We start from the raw sequence: 12,296 nt of genomic DNA, 5'->3' as shown, positions 1-12,296 counted from the left end.
TAAAACAAACAAACAAACAAAAAATACACAAAAAACAGCGGTGCTTTTCATGCTAATGTGTTTTTCTTGTCATCGTCACAAATCATGTTTTTCTTTCTTTCATTTTTAAAAACTTTTTCATTACTGCCTGTTAATTTAGAATTGATGGTCCCAGCACTAAGCTTACAGCTTTAAAATAACTTCAGTATCACCGAATCCCTGAAATATAAATATTATTAAATTACTAATCAACAGAAATATTTAGCTTCCAGAAGCTAGCTAGCTTGCTAGTGCTAGGGTAAGCTAACATAGCCTAATCACCATTAGCTTACCATAAAGTCAGCTAGTTAGCCTTGTAGACAAATAATGCTTTTCATTTTTATTTTTTTTTCTGCTGGCTAACTTACGTTATTGAACTAAATGGTGGTATGTATAATTTATCAGAAATCTTAGCTAGAGTTTTGAAAATGATGTCAGTGGGGGTTAACTTCCTCAAAGGTGCTACTGTTACATTTTTACTTTATTACAAAATCAAGTATTATTGTTTTTTTAATCCAAATGATAGACTAACCCTACATATGACTTGCGGTAACAGTAAAAACTTATTTTATTTGTATATCCTCATAAAAACAGCGAGGATGGCAAAGCCAGCCATAAGCTGACTATGGCATAGTCAGAGACAACGCATACAGTTAAGATCTTCACTTTATGTATGTTTTAAATTGGATTGCAGGTGGTTACTACCCCATGGAGATCGGAGAAATTTTCGTTGACCGTTACCAAGTGGTTAAAAAGTTAGGATGGGGTCACTTCTCTACTGTGTGGCTCTGCTGGGATATGGTGTAAGTACAGGTTTGACTTTCTGACACTTCATTTATAGCTTAACAACCTAATATAGTGATAATATATGATACAATCTACACACAAACCCAACTCCTAATTGTTTGCATGCAGGAAGAGGCATTTTGTGGCTCTGAAGGTGGTGAAGAGTGCTGAAACATTCACAGAGATAGCACTGGATGAGATCAAACTTCTGAAATGCATCAGTGTGACCACGTGGATTTACATTTTAGAAATGAATTTAATAGATTTTTGTCATTTGAGAGTAGTTCTACAATACACATGTAGTACAGCTGGAAAAGCGCTAGCTATACGTGTGTGTAATGGTGTTGTAAAATGCAAAATTTAATCCATTCACTGTTATTTTTGTACATTCACCAATATGGCTTCATCACTGAGGCTTAAAGTATTTCCTTTTTTTGTTTGTTTGTTTGTTTTTATCACAATGTATTTAATATATGGCCTTCAGGTAAGGGACAGTGACCCCAAAGATCCTAAATGTGAGAGAATTGTGCACCTGATTGATGATTTCCGGATCTCTGGATTGAACGGAAAACGTATCCTTTACTTGAGTTCAGATGCAATTTTTCTATAAAACATTGCTCTTAAATTCCCGTACTTGTCTAAACATAAGAAATAACTCATGTACATATGGTTGCAACTTGCCAGTACCAAGGCAGCTACGCTCACAAGCATAGCCTGCTTATTGTCTATTTTCCATTAAATGGAACTATACTTGAAAATAAACATTGTGCTTTATTGAAGGAGACTTAAAACTAGTGATTGAGATCAGAAAGTTATTAGGAAGATGTTTACTGAGGTAACAGACTGAGTGGGAAGTAGGGTCATTTTGCATGGACTACTTTACAATCAGTGTAACCCACAAACTAGCCCGAGGCAGAGAGGTAAAGAAAACATGCTCTGACTGGCGGAACAGAGAGATGACTGTAAGTGGGGAGACACACAGATAGAGAGGTGTGGCAATGTGATAAGAATCCATTTGTAAACAACCTGCCACAGTGCATCACATGTATCCAGGGGTGGAATGGTGATAATGTTCGGGGTCCTCAGCGGGTTTGCAGTTTACTTCGGCAGTAAGAAGAGTAAAAAAATAGTGAAAAGGTTTTACAATATCTAGGTGAATTAAAACTACCCTAGGTGAATTTACTCACCAGTTTTCAAATTATTAAACGACACGGCCTGTCCAAAAAAAAAAAAAAAAAAAAGTCACCACTTGGATTTAACTAAGCAAATAGGTAAGAGCCTTTCATTGGATAATTACTGCAATGATGAATACATTTCAGCTGCAACAACTTATTTAACCCTAGCTGATGCAGTGAGGAGCTTCTCATTTCTCAAACAACCATGTCAGAAGACATATCCTGTGGTCATGGAAAGGATGTTAATCAGGTTCAGAAGGGTCAAATTGTTGGCCTGCATCAAGCAAAGAAAACAACTGAGGAGATTTCTGAAACTACTAAAATCAGGTTAAGAACTGTATATATATATATATATATATATATATATATATATATATATATATATATATATATATATATATATGTATATATATATATATATATATATATATATATATATATATATACATATATATATACATATATATATATACATATACATATATATATATATACACATATATAACTATATATATATATATATATATATATATATATTAAAAAAAAAAACTCAAGGTCCTGACTTACTGCATTTTTCCAGAACTTTCAACGGCATCTCAGCAGATAGCATTAGTTGGAATACATTCTTAATATCTTAATATTTGTAAAACTACACAATTTTAAGATTTTTGGTTAATATATGTGAATAAGGACTATTTAGTTGTTGCAGTTTGTTATTTGCCTAATAAATAACAATACAATTTTTAGTTTGAAAAAAGATTTATAAAACATTTGTTTTCTCGTTTTTATAGATAGATAGATAGATAGATAGATAGATAATAAAGTCGTTCAGCACTGTAGACGGCTTCTTTCACCCATCTCTCAACTCATTTGTCCTCTATGTTCAAAATGTGAAAATGAACATTCTTTGTCATTGAGATGCAGGTAAAACCAGGACAAATCCTGACGGGCCGCCAGAATATCCATGAAGCTTTACAGTCCCAGTGTGTCTCATAATCTTCTCTTTATTTTTAATGAGTCTAGATGCGAATTTCTCTGTCAGTACACCCCTGAATACAACTGTGATTTATCAGGTCTTAGAACATAGATGTCAATAAAATAACTCTATTTGCTCACAAACCTCTATTTGCTCAAAAATCTAATATTTTCACTTTGACTGTAGCTATTCGTCCCAAAAGGGAGATGGGGAGGTTGTTCCAACGCCTCAGATCATCACAGACTTTGTCCAAAAGTGGAGTGAATTTCAGGTGAACTAGTTCTGAGAGTTTGGAGGAAATATTTATGCCCAGATATCTGATGTTGCCAGTGGAAAAAGAGTAATGCTAGTTTTGGACTGCGGGATTCCACGAGTTTTCTGTTAAAGGTAATATAATTGATTTTGACCAGTTGACGGAGTAGTCTGAAAGACGCGAGAAGGTTGTGATGAGGTTAAATACTTCCTTTACTAAAGTTTTGGGTTCTTGTAGATAAAGTAAAATGTCTTCTGCGTATAGGTTAATTTTATGTTCAGACTCCAGAGCGCAGATACCTTTGATATTGGTGTTCTGACGTACCGCTGTTGCTAATGGTTCGATAAAGATCGCAAACAATAAGGGAGAGAGTGGGCATCCCTGTCTTGTTCCCCTTTGCAGACTGAAGCTTTGTGAAATGATCCCATTAGTGGTGACTTTAGCCTTGGGTGAGTTGTACAGAGCTGATACCCACTGGATAAACGATTCTCCGAAGCCAAATTTGTGGAGCACAGCAAAGAGAAAGGACCAATTAACTTTGTCGAAGGCTTTTTCTGCGTCCAGTGACATAACAATAGCTTCTTTGTTGTGGCGTTGTGTCAAAGAGATTAGATTTAGAAGTCTTCTGATATTGTTGGTGGAGTGTCGGCCATTTATAAATCCTGTTTGATCGCAGTGAATTATTGACGGGGTGATTTTCTCCAGCCTGGAGGCGAGAGCTTTTGAGATAATTTTGATGTCGGTATTTATTGGTGACAGAGGTCGATAGCTGGAGGGAAGCGTAGGATCTTTGTCTGGTTTCAGTAATAATTTAATTGCAGCTGTATTCATGTGCGGACTGATATAACCATTATTTTTAATCTCTGTCACTGTCCTGAAGAAAAGGGGTGCTAACATTGACCAAAAATGTTTAAGAAATTCAGCAGGGAAACCATCAGGACCAGGTGCCTTACCTGCTGGCATACTGTCTAATGCACATTGTAATTCTTTGATAGTCAATGGAGCTTCTAATATGTCTCTGTAATCTGACGTTAGTTCGGGCATGTTTAGATTGTTAGAAAATGTGATGTTTAGAAAATTATGAATGTCTTCTTTGTTTGGGTTAACTGTTGCTGAGTATAAACTCTGGTAATAATTATAGAAGGTCTGGTTAATTTCCTGAGGTGACTGAGTATATTTTCCTGAGGGATCCTGAATTGCTGTTATGAAGGATTTTTCTTTATTGCGCTGGAGTTGGTTCGCCAGAAATTTTCCTGATTTATTATTGTGTTCAAAATCATTATATCTTAGTTGTTGTAATAAAAACTATGTTTTCTTGGATAGGATATTATCGAGGTGTAGTTTTGCATTTTGTAGTTTGGAGCATAATTGATCACTTGGATTTACTGCATAATTCTCTGTAAGTTGTTTAATTTTTTCTTCAATTTCTTTCTCTGTTTGTAGATCCTTTTTTTTTCTTGTACGAGGTGTATGATATTATTTTACCTCTGATTACGGCCTTTCCAGTTTCCCAAAGCAAAGATGGAGATAAGTCATTAGAGTCATTGTTTTTTAGAAAGTCTGCCCACTCACTCCTTATTACTCGATCAAATTCTGGGTCTTTGAGTAGAGAGATGTTGAGGCGCCAAGTCTGAGGAGGTTTAGGGATGGAATCTGTTTGCAGGCAGAGAGATATTGGTGCGTGGTCGCTGATAATTATTGGGTGGATTTTAGTGGTAACTTTATGTGCGATAGAGTTATTTGAGTGGAAAAAGTCAATTCTTGAAAATGTTTTGTGTACCGCAGAGAAAAACATATAGTCCCTCTTTGTTGGGTTTTTGAGTCTCCAGACATCGTCTAGTCCAAAATCTTTCATATAATCATGTATGACTTTAACTGATTGTGACTGTTTTGCATGTATTGGACTATTAGATCGATCTACTGAAGGGTTTAAAACTATGTTGAAGTCACCACCGATAATAGTTGTTGAGTTATCAGATAAGTCTGCTAAGTGAGAGAAAACAGTGTGAAAGAAGGCTGGATCTTCATTATTCGGAGCACAGAGGTTTGCAATACAATATAATTTATTAAAGATTGTTGCCTGGATAATAATATATCTGCCCTCTGAGTCCGTTACTGTACTGTTTAAAGTGAATGGTACTCTCTTATGGACTAGAATGGAGACCCCTCTTTGTCTGCTGTTATAACAAGATGAAAAGATAATACTATAATTCGAGTCTGATAAACATTTTTCTTCCGACTGTAGTAAATGCATTTCTTGGAGGAGCAAAATATCTGCTTTTAATTTAGAGACATAATCCATGATTTTAACTCTTTTTGTTTGTGAGCGTATGCCATGAACATTCCAGGCTACGATATTAAACTTGAACATAGAGAGAGAAGATGTTCTGTCACTGAGTATGTAGCAATATAATATAACATCTGTGTGTATCCTTGTGAGCTGTCTGTTGCTGTCTGTGAGCTGTGAGTGTTGGAGAGAGATGTATACAGCAGGTCAGGATCTATATATACATTATATAATAGCACATCATTGCCTGGAAAACTATCAACAAACACATTATAAAACATACAAGCACAATAAACATGGGGGGTACATAGAGTGTGAGTGAGAGTGTGGGGGGTGAGTGTGTGAGAGGGGGAGAGAGCTAAAGGGAGACATATAGAGAGGGAGAGAGAGAAAAGTAGAAGGAGGAGGGTGTTCTCCAGTGGGGAGTGTAGGTTAGGAGAGTGAGACGTTTACACCTGTGACATTATTATTTTTTTGATTACATTTTGTAGCACAAATTGCATAAAGTGATATATTAAGCGTTTAAGCCATTTTTTTATTTTTTATTTTTTATTTTTTATTTTTTTTTTAGAAGAGCCAGGGTGTAATGGAGGGTTCCCAAAATAGCTGCCTTGGCTTGTAGGCCTTCTAATGTGTCTAACACAGATTTTATCAAACAAATAAGTTTCTTAAAATAAGAAAGCCAGTTGTGATATAATGTCACCTTCTTTGTTTTCTGTATATTGACTTATTCTGTTCTGCTAAATAGCTTTATTATTATTTTTGTTATTATTATCATTGTGGTTGTTGCTCGTAATACAAGAAAACAAGAAAGAAGATAATAATAATGACCACTGTGACAATTTCTGAAATTATTTTATCGTTATGTGAATGATAACTTTTTCATGTGGTTAATAAAGCTAAGGTCAAATTAGATAAATTTGAATATTTAAGATCAGAAGCATGGAATATAATATAAAAAAATCTTATTATGACAGAACATAATCTTAAGATCTTAATGCATTCAGTTGACTGCAGAAAAAAATCAAAACAGATTTCTGTTTCTTTCAGACAAAGTTTGTAAAGGTACTTTCCTTTATCTGAACTTTGGCAAAGAACAAAGCGGCATAACTTCAAGAACCGTTTCCACCTTTTAAACATGTCAAACATTCTTCTTTTTTGATGGGCGCTGGATGTTAAGACGTTCATAAACACAAACAGATGCTTGTTAGCAGTTTGTGTTTTCTGACATACGTGTGCTTTTACGATGAACGTAAGGATCATGGTTGAAACACGCTAATCAGGCTGCATGTGAAAAATTTGGCATTTGAAAGTCTTTGTGTGTGTGTGTGTGTGTGTGTGTGTGTGTGTGTGTGTGTGTGTGTGTGTGTGTGTGTGTTTTGTCCACTTACATTTTGTTTGCTTGTCTGTAGAATGAGACTGTTGGTTTACTCAGAGCGTTTGCCTGTGCAGATGTTTACTTGTATCCGTGTACCGCTCAGCAGCCCCTCTTTGTTTTTGCTTTTTTACCAGACAGTATTCCCATGTTTCACCGCGGAAAGAAGGAACTTCCTTTAAAAAAAAGACTAACTTCAGAAACAACAAACTCTGCTAAAATCTCAATCTCTTAAAACAGCCATTTCCCATTAATCACTAAAACAATAATGTGCAGGAACAAAACAAATGGGTCAATATATAATTGTGGGACTTTTTGAATCATAGTTGACATTTTTGCTGTTGTCAGGCCTATAAATCAACATGGCTGCCGGAGAAATAAGCTGTTAATGTGATGAAAGCATAATCTGATGCTTTTCTGCACATCATTTCTTATCCTAAAAGGTCATCTTCAGCAAAAGAAATGCAAAACCGATGTTCTGAGAACTGATGCTGTGCTATGATGGCAATGAACAGCTTCCAACGAAAAAGGGAAGAAGTGAAAATTTAAAACACAAAAAGACTCTTTGAGAACTCCGCTTGAGGTAAATGGGCCAGAATGCAGATCAGCATCAGGTTTTAATGTGGTTTGAGTTGAAGTGGCAGCCGTTAGTTTCACTCTTGGCTAACGTCGTGAGCTTCAGTGGAGCGGTGAAAGCTCAGGCAGACCTACCATGTGTCCATAAACACATCCATATGTCAGATCTGTTGTGTCCTCCTTACACCACCTCGGCATACGGCACTTCTGTGGTCACGGTGTTGTCATCGAGCTTTGTGCTCTCGCTGTGCACTCACAGAAGGGAGTAACCGCACATATTCCTAAACTTATTACCCCGCTGTCTTATTTCTGTTTCCCGGAATAAAGTCAGGAGAAAGTCTCTTAATCTGTCTTTGAGGTGACACCATAAATATTTATCACTACTACCGCCACAATTATTATTAGCATTATTATTATCGGCTACTGTGGGAAAAAAAAGAGACACTGGAGGTGGTTTGAGTCGGAAGGCAGAATCTGTCTTGCTCTTTATTATTAACCGTTGTAATAATAATAATAATAATAATAATAATAATAATAATAATTGTTACAACTCGGCTCTGAAGCTGCAACAAAACAGGAAGACAACAACAGGGTGGTGACTAAAAGAAAGGTTTTACTACAGTTTTTCTCAATTGATAAGACACTAAATTCCATTCACTGCACACAGCCACCAACTGACTGCACACATTTCTCAAAAACAGGACACTGCTGTCCAGACTTTGGACACTATTCTTGGTTTGCACACAGTTTCCAAAACTCTTGCACTCGTTTTGCAAAAGACTGAACACGCTTTTTGCTCATTTGAACACACTTTTTCACTCATAGCACACATTTTTCAAAAAGTGAACACTAGGAAGCAGAACTGGGACACTGTTCCAACACTGCTGTCACAATTAAGACACAACAGATCAAAACTGAAAACACTTTTGCCAATGAAGTGTACACTATAAAACCTGCTGGGAAGCAGAATTAGCTGTTCAGAATGGATGTCAGAGGAGCAAGAGGTTATGTTGGAAGAAGAGGACGTGGACGACCCAGACCATGGCCAGAACCAGAACCAGAACCAGAACCTGGACTTGCCCATGCACCTGGTCCTGGACCACTTTACATGGTATGTAAATGTTGTTTGTCACTTCAGTGACATGTCTATACTGGAACAATACAAGCGGTCAGAAATGTTCTGAGAGTACTGTAAAAAATCTAATGCATAATTCTGGTTCACTAGTGCTGGTAAAATTACAGAAAGTGTACATGACTGACTTTTTCTCTGTTTTGTGTGTGTTTGTTCCAGAGAGTTTTTCAGTTGGATTCTGATGATACACATGAATAAATCTATGTGGATGAGGCTGGTTTCAACCTGGCCAAGAGGAGGAGAAGAGGGAGAAACATCATTGGACAATGGGCTATAGTGAACATCACAGGTCAGCGTGGGGCAACGTAACCCTCTGTGCTGCAAGAAGCAATCATGGAGTAATTGACTGTCATGCAGTTCTGGGCCCATAGAACACCCAGCATTTGCTGACTTTCCTAGATGGACTTAGAGGGTCTACTGACATGGGTGCAGCAGGGCGTTTGGCAAGAAGACACAGTTTTGTTGTTGTCTGGGACAATGTTAGTTTTCATAGAGGACTATTGATTCGGTAACAGTTCAATATGAACCCTCAAGTTATTGTGGTTTTTCTGCCACCATATTCTCCCTTTCTGAATCCTATAGAGGAATTCTTCTCTACATGGAGGTGGAAGGTATATGAGCGGCAGCCATACATTCAGGAAAATCTCTTGCAATCACTGGTCTTGTCATGTGGTGATGTTTCTGCTGATGCATGTCAGGGATGGATCAGACACACTAGGTCCTTCTTTCCAGAGAAAACATAGCTTGTGATGTTGATGAGGTCCTGTGGCCTGACCAGGCTGAAAGAACTGATGCAGACGTGGTGTAAATATTTACATACTGTGTACAATACAGTGCTTTATTTTTATAATGCACAGTCAGGCACTGCAATGGCCCCGTCTGATTTATTTATAGCATGCATTTGTGTTTAAGTTGTCATTTTTGAGGCCTGTATCATTTTTTTTTACACTTCATGTGAAAACAGTGAGAGAAGAGTGTTTTGTATTTAGCAGTGCAGTGTCCTACTTTTGCTTCGTGTGTCTTAATTTTGAAAACAAAGTTCAAGTTTTGACAGTAAAGTGTGCTTTTGACACAAGTGTCCAGTGCTTTGTGAACTGTGTTCAAATAAAAAAAAAACAGTGTGCAGTGTGTTGGGAAATGTGTGCTATTTTTCAGGAACGATGTCTTATCAATTGAGGAAAACTGTCATAACATAAAAAAAAGCCAGGGGATGGAAAAAGTATGCACAATAATTTTCTAAATTTATCTACAAAGAGCACGGACTGTAGTAATGTCTGGTGCCTTTTTCAGTTTCATAGAGTTGTTTTTCCAGTGCGGATTAAGTCACTTTTTAAGATTGTAAATCAAACTGTGCAACATTACAGGTTATTATATTAAACTGAAGCCACTCAGAGTGGACATTTTTACTTAAACTGTTTAGTGGATAGTGTATTGTATGAATAATGGTAGTATATCATGCAGAGACAGACCCCATCCATAAATGTAGCTATATTATCCTCAACCATTACCAGCTTCTTAATATCACATAATGTTAATAAATTTGAATAAAATGCAGACTTTGCTTATCTCATGTGAATCCGCCTATTGAAAGACAGATATGTGTGCTGTTTTGCAGTCTACATACCAAGATTTAAACTGTGGTAATATAAGCTTTACTGGCTGTTAATTGTGCTCATTTCCATTATATTTGGATGTTTTTCTGCATTTGGAGTTTTCTTCTGTCTTAAAGTTTATGCATTTGCGCCTGGTTTGCAGTGAAATCTGGAATAAATCTTTTCTCATTTTGGAGTAAATAAACACATATTCAAATAACAGTAGCATGTATTTACAGAATTAGTATCTCAGACTTGGGGCTGCACGGTGGCTCGGTGGATAGCACTGTTGCCTTGCAGCTAGAAGATTTAATGCAGTTTGCTAAACTGTTTATGTCTGTTACATGCTCTTACAATAAAGGCTCGCACCTCTTTTAAGGAGCTGGCTAAAGAATTAAAAATGTTATCCAACAACACATTTAATCACATGTATAAATAAATATTTCAATTTACAATATAAGTCATCTTGGGGCACGTATAAAGGGTAAGACCTCACAATATATTATTGTATAGGGAAACCGTACTGTAGTTCATTTAGCCCCATCTGGTGAATATTTTGCTTGGTACTGAAAACTTTTGATAACTGTTAACTGGACAGCAACGACATTCTGTTCAAACAGTCGTGTCTAAATCAAGAAGCACTGTCAACCCATGACTGTTGATGTTCATGGTGGAAATTAACAAATCTAAGAGAAATGAATAGATGCAATAAGATGAAAAAAAAAAACTCAAACATTATGCCTGCAACAAATTAGCATATTAGCATTTCACTTAGCATTATCTCTATCAGCACTGCTAGAGTAGTGGTATCATTCAAGATTCACATTCATTTTGAACTGCCTCGGGGGACAAATGAAGTTTTTTGAATATAATTACAAGCATGCTAAGGTTAGCTTCCAGCTCAAAGTACTATTGCGCCAAACCACAGCATCATAGAGCCATTAGCTTGGCTGCAAGAGTCTTGTTTTCCTGCATATTTTCATAAAATGATGACTGCGATCATGTTCACTTTATGCCAGATGTCTTTATATAAGTGCTCGCTTGAGCAAAAAAAATGTCTTTGGTCAAAAACTGCAATCAATAAAGCAAAACATCAGCTGCCAGGAAGAGTTTATCTGGTCAAAAAGACAGCTGGAGTAAAAACATCTGTTTCTCTGTTGTGCTGTCACAAACGGTGATTAAAATGTCAGGCCGGCAGCAAAGATGCCTCAGCGAGGCAAGAGAGAATGAAGTGGCCTTGCAGCGGGAGGAGATGGCCCAGAATACTGCCTTCAACCAGTCATTCCTGGGTGTGCTGGGGCAGCTGGGGCAGGCAGTGCTGGGTGTGGTGGGGCAGGCAGTGCTGGGGCAGCTGGGGTAGCTGGGTAGGCAGTGGGCAGCCGGCGAGTGTGAGCGAGTCCACCTCCCATAGACTTGAGATTTACAAGTGCTGGTCATATAATTAGAATATCATGAAAAAGCTCGTCTTTTGGACAACTGTCAGGTCAGCAGTCTTCCCCATGATTGTGTAGCCTACAGAACTAGACTGAAAGACCATTTAAAGGCCTTTGCAGGTGTTTTGAGTCAATTAGCTGATTAGAGGCGTCTTTAATATTGAACCTTTCCACAATATTCTAATTTTCTGAGATACCAAATTTGGGATTTTTGTTAGTATTCAGGTATAATCATCAAAGAGAAATAAACATTTGAAATATATGTCTCTGTGTAATGAATGAGTATAATATACAAGTTTCACTTTTTGAATGGAATTACTGAAATAATAAACTTTTTCATGATATTCTAATTATATGACCAGCACCTGTAGTTGTATAGTTTTACTTTTAGCCCTCCCCTGTAGGACAGGCCCACCACAGTTTGTACTTTGCACATTGTAAATAGTTTTGATTTTGCTGCTGACTAATGAACTATTTTGTGACTTATGTGATTGCATCATAACTTTTCATTTTGTCTGTTAAGACACTGGTAGGAAAAGAGTCAACAGTCTGAACCAAACAATTCTGTATTCCCTAATAATGTATTTGTGTTTAATGGGATTTAACATGTTTTAACACAAACTACTTTATGGTTCATAATTCCGTTGACTGAATTACACCAAAGCAATACTGATTTATCAAACTGGAATTTTC

The 12,296-nt window shown here is 36.8% G+C and overlaps 2 long non-coding RNA genes across 4 annotated transcripts in view; both read left to right on the top strand.

Moving 5' to 3' along the window:
- LOC111579631 (uncharacterized) overlaps positions 1-12,296 on the top strand; it is a 29,509-nt gene that overhangs the window by 1,501 nt on the left and 15,712 nt on the right. For all 3 annotated transcript variants that reach the window (XR_008601575.1, XR_008601574.1, XR_008601576.1), the window contains exons 2-3: positions 713-821; positions 1,289-1,376. This is a non-coding gene — a long non-coding RNA (uncharacterized LOC111579631). The remainder of the gene's footprint in view (positions 1-712; positions 822-1,288; positions 1,377-12,296) is intronic.
- On the top strand, positions 2,544-12,089 carry LOC129348855 (uncharacterized). The gene is made up of 2 exons (XR_008601578.1): positions 2,544-8,557; positions 8,738-12,089. It is a non-coding gene; the product is annotated as an uncharacterized LOC129348855 (long non-coding RNA).

This window comes from Amphiprion ocellaris, chromosome 5 (assembly GCF_022539595.1).
Source record: "Amphiprion ocellaris isolate individual 3 ecotype Okinawa chromosome 5, ASM2253959v1, whole genome shotgun sequence".
NCBI classification, from domain to species: domain Eukaryota; kingdom Metazoa; phylum Chordata; class Actinopteri; family Pomacentridae; genus Amphiprion; species Amphiprion ocellaris.
The sequence above is the reverse complement of the archived record's forward strand: the minus strand, read 5'-3'. Positions and strand labels throughout refer to the sequence as shown.